This window comes from Macrobrachium nipponense, chromosome 47 (assembly GCF_015104395.2).
Source record: "Macrobrachium nipponense isolate FS-2020 chromosome 47, ASM1510439v2, whole genome shotgun sequence".
Classification (NCBI taxonomy): Eukaryota; Metazoa; Arthropoda; class Malacostraca; order Decapoda; family Palaemonidae; genus Macrobrachium; species Macrobrachium nipponense.
This window is the reverse complement of record NC_087222.1, coordinates 16,137,502-16,153,505: the sequence shown is the minus strand read 5'-3', so window position 1 is coordinate 16,153,505 and position 16,004 is coordinate 16,137,502. Positions and strand designations below refer to the sequence as shown.

Genomic DNA, 16,004 nt, shown 5'->3' with positions numbered 1-16,004 from the left:
TGCTGTTATTACTTTTGTGCTTGTTCTTCGATATATCATCTTGACCAGGCTAACCAACTTTTCTGGGACTTTCCCCTTCCTCAGACACCAAAACAACACTTTTCTTGAGATTTTTTCGTATGCTTTCTCTAGGTCCTCTTGCAAGTACCTCTGCTTAATCTTTGGTTCAGAGCACTTTGTTTCGGGCTCTGAACTGCTTGCCGCTTGTTTGTCCTTGTTCATTTTGGGCCATGGGCCATTTCACCTGGGATACATCTTCTGAGTTATCTCGATGATTAGCTAGTCCTGGCAAGATCTTGGTCATAGTTGCTCCTGGACATAGATTGACTTCTTGTGTTTTGTCAGGACCTTTGTGTAGCAATCAATTTGAGAAGTCTGATCTTACACCAAAGCAGAGGGTAAAGTATCTTGTATCCGGCCATGCTGACAGATGTGGTAGCAGAAAGAGCCTACCCCTCAGACTCGCATATTAGCAAGTTCAGAGAGGCAATGCACTTATTCCTGTCTCAATAGGAAGAACCAGCTCGGCAGTGGCAAGTCATTCTTGGTCACCCGTCATCCTTGCAGAAGCTGGTCCCTCATGAGCAGCTTCACCTTAGTTCTGTTCAGTGGAGAATGAAGGAGTTTTGGCCTCCCATTGGGGACTCCCCATTCTTCCTGATTCCTTTCTCGGAGGAAGGAAGGACTTATCCTGTTGGTTAGACGACAGGAATATTGTAATGGTAGTGCCATTAGGCACTCCCAATCCCGAGATGCTTCTATTTTTGGATACATCAACCGTGAGAGAAGATGCACACCTGGGAGAGTTGTTGGTTTCAGGTGTGTGGAACCTGACCTTCATACACCTTCACATCAATATTCTGGCCCTGAAGATTACATTTTTGGCTGTACAAGAGGTTCAGGATCCAGTGATGGGGAACTTCATGGTGTTTATATCAATAATACCACTGTACAGTATTGGCATAGGTCAACAAGCAAGTGAATTGCTTTCCCTTCAGCTCCACATGTTGGTGGTGCAGGTTCACGAGTGGGCGGCAGCACACTCAGTAGATCTGTCAGCCAGGTAAATCCTGGGGAACCAGAACAGAGCAGCAGACGAGCTTAGTTGCCAGTGTTAGCAGATAGGGACAGAATGGTCCCTACCCCCATACATTGCAGAAAGATTGTTATATTTTGGGGGGCTTATCAGTTATAGGCCTCTTTGTAACCTGGCACAATGGAAAGCTCCTGGTGTTCTGTTCTGGATACTTTTGTAAAGCTTCAGCAGCTGTGTACTAGGGGAAATGGGTCGTCTTCTGTTGTTGGTGTCGTTGATGGGGTATCTCTGTGGTCGAATCTCCTCTTCAGCAGGTCGCAGACTTTCTTGTCTTTCTTCGCTGAGAGATTCTCTTCGTCACAGCTGTCAGGAGCTACAGAGCTGCCCTTGGACTCATCCTTTGCTTAAAGGGTGTTGATTTCTCATTCCTTGTGGGAGATCTCCATGCTGTTGAGAAGCTTCAAACAGTTTTGACCTCCCAGGGAATTCAGTCCCCCTGAGGGGGATGTGACTCTTGCCTTATGGAGCCTAACTTGTGCACCCTAGCCTTTACAAGAGTCGTCAGATAGGGATCTGACTTGGCATTGGCAAAGAGAGTTGGTGAACATCATGGACTTTCTTTCGATGTTAAACACTTGAAGGAACAAGGATCTGTCATGCTCTAGTTTGTCCCAGGATTCGTAGCGAAGACTCAGAATCCGTCGGTCCCTGACACCAGATTCAAGGTCTTTTTTATCCCCTTCCTAGAGGACTTTGCTGGCAGTGATCAAGACAATATGCTACTGTGTCCAGTTCGAGTGTTGTGGCGCTATCTAGAGAGGTTTCAATATCTCTGTCCTCAATGTAGAATAGACTCTTTGTTAGTACTGGCTCGACCAAGGAAGAGTTGTCAAAGAAAATGGTTTCTTTCTGGATTCGTGAGGAAATCAAGGGAGCACACTCTACTTCTGATGAGGTACATAGGAGTACTTTCTGAGTAAGAGCTTAGAAGGCATTGGTCTGTCCCTTGCATTCTGGAAGAACCTGTCGGTTCCAATAGTACTAAGGGTAGGAGTGTGTTCATGAAAAACCACATTCACAACCCTCTACCTTCGGGACGTTGCCATGGGTCCATGGACACCTTCTCCTTCCTGTGGTGGCTGCTCAACAAGTTGTGTAGCTCACCAGCTCCCCTAGAGGGACAGGTAGCATTTCGCCTAAGGTGTTCAGTTACAAAGAGAGAGTGTGAGGGGCTGGCCTCCTCCTCCCTTTCTCTTTTCATACCCTTCCTCACCTGTAGGACAGCGGGAAGGTTGGCAAATCATTACATGCTGAATGGGCATGCGATGCAGGTGAGCTACATAACTAAGTACTGCACCCTGTCTATAATCTAGAAGTCTGTAGACTAATAGATGCATGTCCATTCCCTCTTTCTAGCAAAGGGAGAGAGGGGCTGACAATAAAGCAAAACACTATAGGTTTATCCAAAACCTTTTTGAATCTATGAAGCTTACATTACATGCCCATTAATTTGAAAGGCCCAAAGGCATAAGGTGACCGGACTCCTTCCTCTGCTCTACATGACCGGGAAGGAGGAGGCCCAGGTGAATTGAGGTACCAGTCAGTTCAGAGATTTACTGAGAATCCTTTCATCAAGAAATAAGTTTCCATATCTAACGACTACATTTAATTTGCCTTCTATATATTTGAGATTTGCATCGAAGTCCCTGATAGTTAAGAACCATTGAGCTCTTTTGGGCGACAAATCGGGTTTATTAAAAAGATCCAATAATGGCTTGTGGTCTGTAAGGACTTCTTTATTCACCATCAGTAGCATTTTAAAATTAATCTAACTTGATACTATTGCAAAAGGCTTCTTTATCTATGATAGCCATAATCTTTCATTGCTGCCCTTTGTCCTAAATTTCCTGCTATAAAAAGCAATGGGATTGAACCTCCTATCAAATTTTTCCATAAGGCAAGCACCTATACCCTCCTGACTGGCATCAGTCACTAATATGAACAGTTTGCTGAAATCTGGAAATTTCAGAACTCGGGGATTCATTAATGCGTCCTTAAGTTTTTGAAAACTTACTTGTTGCGGTTCTCCCCAATGAAATTGAATGTCTTCCCACAATGCATCTGTTAGAGGAGCTGCTATGTTAGAAAATCCTTTCACAAACCTACGAAAAACTCATGTCATCCCTAGGAATGACTTAATTTCTTTCTTTGATTTCGGGGTACGAAAATCTGATATTGCTTTGACTTTATCGTCATTTACTCTAACCCCTTCCTTAGATATGACATGACCTAAATATGTGATTTGCTTCTTCAAAAAGGAACACTTAGCTACGCTTTTAATTTTTCAATCCTGCAAGCCTAAGTCTCCTAGTACTTCCTTAAGCACTACTAGGTGTTGCACGATCGAGTCTGTTGCAATTAATATATCATCCATGTACACAAAAACCGAACGGCATCCACATAAATTCATAGTGTCCTGTGGGCACTGAAAAGGCCGTATATTCCTTACTATTTTCACTAAGATGGACCTGCAAAAAACCCTGTGCTAAATCAATTGAGCTGTTAATATTATGTCCCCCAATTTCTACAAAAACATCTGGTATGCATGAGACTGGGTAACGCTCAGGAATTGTCTTTTCATTCAAATGTCTAAAGTCGACGCATACTCGGTCAGACCCGTCGTTCTTAGGCACTGCTAACAGAGGAAAGTTGTATGGAGATGCACTAGGAATAATGATTCCTTCCTCTTCCCATTTACTGACCTCTTTTACTACCTGTTCTCTGATTTTGAAAGGTATGCGGTTATCACGGAAATAAAAATGGGTTTTATACCATTCGTCTAATAGTTTACATTATGTTCTGACACATTGTCAATCCCAGTTTATCCCCTCGTAAAGCTACCATGTCCCCAAATTCTGCCAAGAGCTTGCTTACCGCTTCTATATGCTCTTTATAATCTGCATTACCTAATGTTCTCTAAATGTTTTCTTTCTTGATTGCATTTCTGCCTCTGAAAACTCAGTTTTCCCCTTTACAATAGCTACTGAACCACTGACATTACTCCAATCTTGGAGGTCTACCACGTATGTATTCTTCTGGTATTTCCTAACTGCATCATTACAGCTCAGTAATTCTACCCATGTAACACCAGTGTTTGATACACTGTTCACTGATGCAATGCTAATAACCCCTCTTAGTTTCTCGCTGCCCTCAATTATGCATACTTCCGTGGGGTTTTTCACTTCCCTCAGTTTGACTTTTACCATAGTCTTTGAACCTGGCATTAAAATAACATCCTCTGATAAAACACATTTATATTTGTGGTTAGTACCTCTCTGTTCCACGATCCCATAAATATCACCGCCTGTGGTTCTCATTGCATCCACCAAGACACCATTGTTAGTATCAGTAATAATATCAGTATTAGTATCAGCATCACTACCCATAATGCCATTGTTAAACCCACCAAAATTGTTACTACCATGGCCCTCAATATCCCATTTATCATTACCGACATCACCGCTGTTATTTCCTGTATCATCAGTGTGGGTTTTGGTATCATCACTCCCCATATCCCAGGTATCATTACCATTAGCACTCCCAAAAGCACCCTTGTTTTCAGTATTCCCCATATCCTCTGCTCTATTAACCCTTAAACGCCGAAGCGGTAAAAAAAAAATTTCTCCCGTGTGCCGGAGACGTTTCAGACTGAGCGCGGGAGTGGAAAAAATATTTTTTTCAAAAAATCATAGCGCGCTTAGTTTTGAAGATTAAGAGTTCATTTTTGGCTCATTTTTTTTGTCATTGCCTGAAGTTTAGTATGCAACCATCAGAAATGAAAAAATTATCATTATCATATATAAATAATGCGATATATGATAGTGCAAAAACGAAATTTCATATATAATTGTATTCAAATCGCGCTGTGCGCAAAACGGTTGAAGGTAACAAGTTACTTTTTTTCGTTGTAATGTACACTAAATTGCGATCATTTTGGTATATAACAAATTGTAAAACGATAAAAGAAACACAGAGAAAATATTATCACAAAATAATGCATGAATTCGTAACGCGCAGACGTAAACACATATTTTTTTTCAAAAATTTACCATAAATCTAAATATTGTCCTAGAGACTTCCAATTTCTTTCAAAATGAAGACAAATGATTGAATATTACTATACTGTAAGAATATTAGCTTACAAATGCAGTTTTCGACCATATCTGACGAGTTAAAGTTGACCGAATGTCGAATTTTTTTATATATATTTTTTTATATGCAATTATTTCGGAAATAAGAAAAGCTACAACTTTCAAATATTTTTCGTTTTATTCTACGTGAAATTGCGCACATTTTCATATATAAAACTCTATGAATGCCTAATATGAAACGGAGCAAATATTCCGAGAATGGGACCTAACGCATTTCGGAGATTTGTGGCGGAGAATCCGCGCGCGGAGGGAAGGAAAGTTTTTTTTTAAAATTCACCATAAATTTAAATATTGTGCTAGAGACTTCGAATTTGTTTCACGATGAAGATAAATGACTGAATATTACTAGACTGTAAGAGTTTTATCTTACAATTGCGTTTTTCGACCATTTCGTAGAGTCAAATTTGACCGAACGTGGTTTTTTTTCTATTTATCGTGATTTATATGCAAATATTTCGAAAATGAGAAAAGCTACAACCTTCAACTATTTTTTGTTGTATTATACATAAAATTGCGCACATTTTCATATATAAAACGTTATGTAACGGCTAATTTAAAATGGTGCAAACATTACCACAATCGCACGTATGATTTTTTTCGGAAGAGTTACCGCGCGGACGTAAAGAAAATGTTATTTTTTTCATAAATTCACCATAAATCGAAATATTTTGCTAGAGACTTCCAATTTGTTGCAAAATGAAGGTAAATGCTTGAATATTACTAGAATATAAGCGTTTTAGCTTACAATTTGCGTTTTTCGACCGCATTTCGGTAGAGTCAAAATTGACCGAAGGTTGAAAATTTGTCACTTATCATTTTTTATATGAAAATATTTCAAAATTTATAAAAGCTACAACCATGGGTCTTGTCCTTTAGTTGTATTGTGGCATGAAATTGCGCACATTTTCATATATAAAACTTTATGTAACGGCTAATTTAAAATGGTGCAAACATTACCACAATCGCATGTATGATTATTTTCGGAAGAGTTACCGCGCGGACGTAAGGAAAAAGTTTTTTCATAAATTCACCATAAATCGAAATATTGTGCTAGAGACTTCCAATTAGTTGCAAAATTAAGTTAAATGATTGAATATTACTAAAATATAAGAGTTTTAGCTTACAATTGCGTTTTTCGACCATTTCGGTAGAGTCAAAGTTGAACGAAGGTTGAAATTTTGCCACTTATCGTTATTTATATGAAAATATCTCCAAACTGATAAAAGCTACAATCATGAGTATTTTTTTTGTTGTATTCTACATAAAAATGCGCACATTTTCATATATAATAGTCCATGTAACGGCTAATTTAAAATGGTAAAAAAATTATGTCAAAGTGACGAAATAATTTCCGAGATGTGTCACAGATACTTTTAGTGCGGCAAGAAAGAAATTCGCCCTTGCGCGCCTGCGTAACGATTGTAAACAAAACAACACCTTGATCCGTGAACTCCCAGCATCCCCCAAGGCGCGTGATTCAAGAGTTTTCGGCTGGTAGGCCTAAAAGTATTTTTCCGTGAATTTTTAAAAAAACTTTTGTATGTCGACGTAAAATACGTCCAGTCGGCACCCGAGAGACAAAAAATGTCGACGTAAAATACGTCCAGTCGGCGTTTAAGGGTTAACATTCTATCACCCAAGGTAAATCATATTCTAACAAAATCCAGGGTGTTTAATCTATGGGCTTGCACATCACACACCGTCTCTGTTGAGGGTTTCAAAGGGTAATGGGAGAACATGGATTGATACAGAATATGGTCCATTAAATTCACAGACGCGCCTGTGTCTATAAAGATTGTGATATCCACATCCTCCACTGTTCCATATACTATCGGCCTGGGCTCTGGGGCGTCCCCCATGAGACCACAATGGCACGTACAAATCATCTGTACCCTTTTTGTTGATTGGCTTTCCAAAAATTTTGACGATCCCTTTGCCCTTTTAAGTGACCTGCCTGGGAAGTTCTCGTATTGTAACTCCCAAATTTCTGAGGTGTAGGTATCGCATCTCTCCGTATCTGAGACGGACAAGCCTGCCAACAGTGATCCACACTTTTACACATTCCACAATATTTGACTCTACATACTTTCTTTGTGTGCCCTGGTTTATTACAATTGTAGCAACACAACTGCTATTACCTTTGATCGATCCATCCTCTCTTATATTAGACTTTTGCACACAAATGCGGAGAAGGAAAATCTAAGTCTCTTTTTATCATATTTCTAGGACAGGTTCCATTAAAAAAAGTACTATCCACTATGGGACATTTGGACATATGTTTCTGAATTTGGGCATACATTAGTTCCTCGTCTGATGTACTAGGTTCAATCTTTTCATCAAATCTGTCTACGATTGCATCTGGGACGTCGTGTAGAAGCATTGCAAAATGCATCAATTTATGTAAATTGTCAAATGAGACATTATTCCTATTTACACATTTGGAATTTCTCAATTTCTATATCCATTCTCCTGCTGCTGAGTCAATAATTTTGAGCTATGCTCAATAAGGCTTGTTGTGCCTTTTCTAATTTTGTACAGCCCTCTAAAATCTCTTACAATAATGCCGTGTTCTTTTGAGCCATCAGCTGCTCTTAAAAATGCTTGCAATTCAGTCCATGACCGACATTTTGTGTACTGAAAACTACGGCATCTAAATGACAAATCCCCTTTATTGAAATCTAACAAGGCTTTTGCCTCTGTAAACGCCTCTATATCACCCTTAATTCCCTTGGTGTTTAAATAGTTATTCACTCCCTTGATAAAAATTTGCACTGGTTGGGAGAAAACGCCATCAACAATGCTTCGAAAACAGCCAACTCCTGCATTTATGTTTATTTTGTGCACTAACATTTGGCTTGTAATTGCGTCGGCCATTTTGCCTTCTTTACTATAACTCTTATGCTTTAGGATTCGCCCCGACATTAATAACATTGATATATTTATGAGCCTACAAACCACCAACCCAAAAGTAATAATATATCATTCACCTGTAAAAGATAAAATAAACATGCACCAATCCAAAAAACCGTTATTTACATCTAGCTGCTTCTCAAGTTCAGGGTCAATCAGCTGATTGAACTGTTACAAGGTCACGATGGTCTATAGAAAATGGGAAGAAGCTAGTGAGAAAAAAAGAATGTATCTCGAACCGAAATCTGATGAGTTAGTGCAACCGTTCACCCAGCAGCCTGCTCTCTCTCTCTCTCTCTCTCTCTCTCTCTCTCTCTCTCTCTCTCTCTCTCTCTCTCATGCCACGCACAAAAACGAAACTTATCATACCACTTTTTCTAATACATTTCTTTCTATACACAACAAAACCCCTAATGTCCGCTGAATCCCGAGGGACATCAAAAATGAAACAATACACTTGTGAGCAAAATTAAACAACCAATAAAAGAGAAACAAATAAGAAATAAACTTATACACTCATGTCTTTATAGGTCTGAAGTCAGTACCTGGCTACACTTGCAACCGTGCGTAATTAATCCCTGTTATCATGTAAATTCACTTCCTCCCCCCCCCCCCCCCCCCCCCCAGAACACAGAATATGTCTTTACACTAAACAGCATTTAAGATCACTGCCAGCAGTAGCTACCTGGCTTAATTCCTGACTATCAGGTAAATTCCTCTCAAATCAACAAGTCAGTTGCTCAATACTTAATTATAACCACTTTTCCCCAAAATATGCGTAACCTATCTAATTCTAGTCTCTTCGGAAACATTACCTATAGGCTTGAATGTATCTTTTAATCACTAGCCACCGAAATCTCTAATGAGGAAAAATCTCTAGCAAGGTCAAATGACACTTGTTTAAACAAATGATAAAAATAATCTAACTGGTAACGTAGCCTACCTTTTGATGCTGAATGTCATCTCTGAAATTAGCTGATTATCAAAGTTTCAAGCTAGGCTAATATAAACTCTTGTAATTACAAAAATATACTTTTTATTTCCCAAAATTAGCTAACATGAAAATGGAATAAAATGAGTTAAGTATGACTTCAAAAAAGAAACGTTAAACTATCATATTCCTCTCAAAATCATATTTAAGTAAGTACCCCTTTTCCTCTAAGTGTCCAAACATTCATAGTTTATCAGTCAAAATAGAAAACCCATATGGTGACTTCGAATCCATCTGAAATAAAGAGACCAGTTATTATGACACCATAAAACATTAAAGTTCATCAATAAAAAATGTGTGCTGCACCTCTATACTTTTCTTTAAAAGCTGAATTTCGTCACTATAAATATTAACTTTTTCAAAGTTCACTTGTTACCTTGTCCGATGGACCTGCAATGCCTCTTCTGTGATGTGTTCGACACTCTATCAATCAATTTCAGTGAGTCCCCCTTTGATTCTTATACAATAGATTACATGTCATTTTCTGTGCATTACCAACACACACTCACCAATTGACGCACAGATTTATGCACGCTACATACATGGAACTCGTGAATGCATCACTGATTCCAATTATGCACCGGTAAGCTTTCCTGTTTGTTTTTTTCATCTCAGCATCTTCGAGGAATCCAGTGTTTTGCATTTGTCTCTAACCGGCAAGAGCTAAGGTTATCAACCCCACTATTTAATTATTTAATATTATATGTTACTACTAGTGCCTTTAATACATACATAAAGACCGAAGGTTTGTATTTATTTAGGAACAAACTACAAATATTTTAAGTAATTTGTATTTTTCTGGACATACAAACCTACAGGTCTTTACATAAATGTCCCACCTCAAGCCTCCCCTCATTCTGCTACCTGAGCCAGAAGGTTAAAGTGAAACATAAGGATAGGGGTGGGGGGACTCCCACTCTACCGTTGATAGTTAACCACCTTATTTAAAGTTAAACAGTGGTTTTCCCAGCTTGCGCTGCAATCATATCCATATGTAAAGACCTTCGGGTTTGTATATTAGGAAAAATACAAATTACTTAAAAAAATTGTATTTATTCCACCTTTGCAGCATTGAAAACCAAAAGGGCTTTTTACACTATTTATTTTTATTTATGTATGTATACATTCATGTAGATTTTGGTAGGGCTGGAGTTAAATGTGAATATATTGCCAAGTCGCAAGCCATGCAAATGCAGATACACTAATTGAGGAAATGCTGTAATATGAAATTTTCTTAGGTATACAAACATAAACCTTATATCAAATCTCCCATCACAGCCACCCCTCTTTGTTCATTACCCTACTCACTCTTCTTAACCACCAGTTAACCCATTTCCAACATGCACTGAAAGCTACTCCTTCATAAAAAGCTCTGGTTCGTATAGCTCTTAAAAAATGTCATATTTAAAGAAATGTAGCAGCACATACCTTCCAATACTGTCATCAGTGTTGCTGGTCATAATAGCTACTCATGTATTGTATCAACAATAACAATCAGTGAAACTACGTAATTTGAAAACTTTAATCTCTCTTCAAATTACTACTCAATTCACCCTTACTTTTTTTTTTCTTTTTCTTTTATTATCTACCGCATTTGTGGATAATATGGTGTTATGTATAGCTGGGTCACAAAATTAAGCATTTGCTGTGAACTGTACCCTTTCTGCTGTTATCTCAAAAAACTCTTATGCTGGTCTCTTGCATTTTCTATTCTCGGCCTTTGATTTGTTAATAAGATATGTTCAAGCTAAGAAGGTTTACAGATGTGAGGTGGTGGCGTCAATATTACCTGTTAATCTATTGTTGCATTGTTGCTCAGGAATGTTTTGATGCTGTGTCTGGACAATGTTTTGGTTAGATTTGTATTAATGTTTGGATAAAACTATCAAATGCACACTTTGCCCTAAGACCATTTATGGGAACCTGAATTGAATTTGATTATTATTTTGTTGATTCAGTTCTGACATATGTTTCCTAACTCTGGTGTTGCATTGTTTGATTTCAGATTCTCCCTCAGAAGAACCTTCCTTCCTTCGTCAGTTTTGATTTAGCATCATGGATTTTGCTAAATGCATGTTGTTTAATGGTACTACATGGAACATTACCAATAGCAACTCTTAAGCATATGAGACAACAGTGAATTACTGTATGCGTATTTTAACAAATTTAAACAACAAGTAAAATTTGTGTTGAATATTAGGTTCATACATCAGCAGTGAAATCTGTTTTGTAGTCCTTCAAGATATTGTACTTAACTTTTTAACAGATTTATTCAGTAATTATTTGTAAACAATTTTATGTTAAGAGTTGTGAATTGAACACATTGTCATTACAGAACAGGACAGGACATAAGGCTAAAATGAATCCAAAACATTCTTTAGAATTTCCTTTGAAAAGTGAAAGTGAGGGTGCATTATCACAACCCTTCCAAAAATCAAGAAAACCATCAACATGGCTGCCTTTAGTGGAACCAGTGATGGAGACTTTTTGTCTCTGGATCCATTAAGGGACATCAAAATAGAGCCAGAGGAATTCTGTGAGTCTAATGAAGATGATGAATATTCATATGAAATGAATTCAATAGTGAATGAAAAACATCAACAAAACTTGCAAAAGGATGTAAAACAAGAAAGAAGAGTCCGTGACAATGGAGAGAAGCCTTTCATATCCAATGACTGTGAGAAAGCAATTTACAAGAAAGTTAATCTTACAAAAAATATCACAATCCTAACAGAGAGAAATTCATATGCAATGACTGTGGGAAAGCATTTTCCTTGAAACGTAATCTTTATAGTTCATATGAAAATCCATACTAGAAAGAAGCCATTTATGTGCAAGGAATGTGGGAAAGCATTTTCCCATAAACTAAGTCTTAAAGTTCATATGAGATTACATACTGGAGAAAAAAAGCCATTCATTTTGCAAGGAATGTGGGAAAGCATTTTCCCTTAAACTAAGTCTTAAAGTTCATATGAGATTGCATATGGAGAAAAGCCATTCATTTGCAAGGAATGTGGGAAACCATTCTTCCCAGAAACCACATCTTACAATTCATATGAGAACCCACACTGGAGAGAAGTCATTCGTGTGTCAAGGAATGTGGAAAGCATTTCCCAGGAAAGATCGTCTTACAATTCATATGAGAATCCACACTGGAGAAAATCCATTCTATCTGTCACGAAATTGTGGAAAAGCATCCCAGAATGAAAAGCTTTTTCCCAGAAACAAAGTCTTAAACTTCATGAGATACATAACCTTGAGAATACATACTGGATTGGAAAAACCATTCATTTGCAAGGAATGTTTTCTGTGAAAAGCTTTTCCCATGAACTAAGTCTTAAAGTTCATATGATTATATACTGGAGAAAAACCATTCATTTGCAAGGAATGTGGAAAGCATTTTACCCAGAAACCAAATTTACTTGCAATTCATATGAGAACCCACACTGGAGAGAAGCCATTCGTGTGCAAGGAATGTGGGAGAGCATTTCCCAGGAAAGATAGTCTTACAATTCATATGAGAACCCACACTGGAGAGAATTCATTCATATGCAACGAAAGGGAAAACCATTTTCCCAGACTCCAAAACTTGAAGTTCATATGAGATTACATACTGGAGAAAAGCCATTCATTTGCAAGAAATGTGGGAAAGCATTTTCCCAGAAACAAAGTCTTAAGCTTCATATGAGATTGCATACTGGAGCCAGCCATTCGTTTGCAAGGATGTGAAAGCATTTTCCCATAAACTAAGTCTTAAACTTCATATGAGATTACATACTGGAGAAAAGCCATTCATTTGCAAGGAATGTGGGAAAGCATTTTCCCATAAACTAAGTCTTAAACTTCATATGAGATTACATACTGGAGAGAAGCCATTCATTTGCAAGGAATGTGGGAAAGCATTTTCCCAGAAACAAAGTCTTAAAGTTCATATGAGATTACATACTGGAGAAAAGCCATTCATTTGCAAGGAATGTGGGAAAGCATTTTCCCATGAACTAAGTCTTAAAGTTCATATGAGATTACATACTGGAGAAAAGCCATTCATTTGCAAGGAATGTGGGAAAGCATTTTCCCAGAAACCACATCTTACAATTCATATGAGAACCCACACTGGAAAGAAGCCATTCGTGTGCAAGGAATGTGGGAAAGCATTTCCCAGGAAAGATCATCTTACAATTCATATGAGAATCCACACTGGAGAGAATCCATTCATATGCAACGAATGTGGAAAAGCATTTTCCCAGAAACAAAGTCTTAAACTTCATATAAGATTACATACTGGAGAAGTTCCACGCTGGACGAGTGGTTTTCGAGCTGGGCTGCCAATCGGGTGGTCCCAGGTTCGATTCCCCCCCGGCTCGGTCAAACGCGGAATCAGAGAAATTTATTTCTGGTGATAGAAGTTCATTTCTCGATATAGTGTGGTTCGGATCCCACAATAAGCTGTAGGTCCCGTTGCTAGGTAACCAATTGGTTCCTAGCCACGTAAAAATATCTAATCCTTCGGGCCAGCCCTAGGAGAGCTGTTAATCAGCTCAGTGGTCTGGTAAAACTAAGATATACTTAACTTTTAACATACTGGAGAAAAGCCATTCATTTGCAAGGAATGTGATAAAGCATTTTCCCAGAAACAAAGTCTTAAAGTTTCATATGAGATTACATACTGGAGAAAAGAACCATTCATTATTTGCAAGGAATGTGGGAAAGCATTTTCCCATGAACTAAGTCTTAAAGTTCATATGAGATTACATACTGGAGAAAAGCCATTCATTTGCAAGGAATGTGATAAAGCATTTTCCCAGAAACATAGTCTTAAAGTTCATATGAGATTACATACTGGAGAAAAGCCATTCATTTGCAAGGAATGTGGGAAAGCATTTTCCCAGAAACCACATCTTACAATGCATATGAGAACCCACACTGGAGAGAAGCCATTCATTTGCAAGGAATGTGGGAGAGCATTTCCCAGGAAGATAGTCTTACAATTCATATGAGAACCCACACTGGAGAGAATTCATTCATTTGCAACGAATGTGGAAAACCATTTTCCCAGACTACAAAACTTAAACTTCATATGATATTACATACTGAAGAGGAAAAAGAAACAATATGATAAAATAAACCATTTAAGGCAGATATTTTTCAAATGACCAACTATATGACAGATCAATATCACTTAAAAAATCTGCTCAAAAAATAAGGAAAATAAAGAATAATACAGAATAGGGGATGAACAATTGAGTGGCAATTGGCACTAGTAAGGCCCTAGCTGCACAAATGAGAAAAAACAAATAACAGGAGATAAAAGCAAAACAGATAAATAGGCATTGTTTTGGTGAAAATCCAAAGATTGTTTATAGAAACATGAAAGAAACAGTGGAGGTACGAACACCACCAAGCAAGGAAGACCTAGAGAGATTTTGGAGGCCACTGTTTGAAGACCCTTGACAACACCAAGAGAATTCATGGATTGACACTATTAGGCAGAAGAACAGCCAGAAACAGCAAATGCCACCAGTAAGCTTCATCACAGAAAAAATAACAAAACTAAAAGAATATATTCATTTCAAGACCCCAAGAATAGGCAAGATCTAAAATTTCTGGCTTAAAAAGATCACAGCACTACACCACACTTAAGTGCAAGCCTTTTCAAGAATAGTGAAAGGAGAAGAATCACCAGAGTGGCTCACAACCAATCTTCTCCCTAAGAGCTCTGAGACTCAGCTCCCTAACAAATATAGGGTCATCTGCTGTCTATGACCAACCTACAAATGGGTCACAGGAGTCATAGCAGACGGGATATATGAAATACAAGAAAATGAGAGAAAAGACAGAGAAAGAATACATCAGCTGCTGAAAGAAGATACGTAAGTCAGAATTAACATCAAACAACAAGATCACTGCCATAAACCAGCTGGTAATACCACTGGTGACATATAGTTTTGGCATTGTAGACTGGACACAAGGAGAGTTAGACAGGATGGATATTAAAACCAGGAAGATTCTCACCCTACACAAAGTCACATACAGACACCAGTGTGTGGACAGAATATATCTTCCTCACAGAGAAGGTGGATTAGGCCTGACTGAGATCAACAAGGCCTACAGAGCAACAATAGTAAGTATAGGGCAGTACTTGAAAAGCTCTGAGGACGAAAACATCAAAAAGGTTGCCCAACACCATAATGGAGCCCTGAGCCAACTAACATCAATAACAAAACAGGCTAAGAGCTTTGCAGGAGATCTGATAGAAGACCGAGGGTACTGAACAGACTCCAGCAAAAACGATAGCCATGAAGACCAAGCAGAAATACAGTCACAGAGAGGAGAGACTTCGAATGGAAAGGTAGAAAGACAATGGTAGAGCAGGAAGATTTCAAGAAATGGAAAAAAGTTTCATAGACAACAAAGAGTCACTCAGCTTTATAAGAAATGGAGATCTAGGTTTTGATGGAGAAAGACTGATAATAGGAGCACAAGATCAAGGCTTCCTAACAAAGAGCTTCAAGAAAATGCCATGCATATCAGCAAATGATCCATGTAGGATTTTTCAAGCAGTGATTGAGTGTTAGTCATCTGATATCAGCCTGCAAGACTGCTTGCAGATGGTCACTACACAGCCCACCACAACAAAATGTGTAAAGTATACAGAACTGAAGTAAAAGGAAAAGTATAGGAGCATGAACCAGATCCAGTCACCTCCAATAGGCTGTTGCCATCTTTTATGACAAGGAAATTCCAACAGGAAGATATGTATATAGAAGGAGGTGCTATAAGACCTGATGTTGTGATCTGGGACAAGGAATAAACAGCAAAGATTATAGATGTGACAGTACCCAGTGACTTTGGCCTC

At 38.2% G+C, this 16,004-nt stretch overlaps 2 pseudogenes; one reads left to right on the top strand and one right to left on the bottom strand.

Annotated features, from left to right (window-relative positions):
- The window catches only part of LOC135204727 (zinc finger protein OZF-like), a 177,097-nt pseudogene that overhangs the window by 128,916 nt on the left and 32,177 nt on the right, over positions 1-16,004 (bottom strand).
- On the top strand, positions 12,577-13,548 carry LOC135204548 (gastrula zinc finger protein XlCGF7.1-like; annotated as a pseudogene).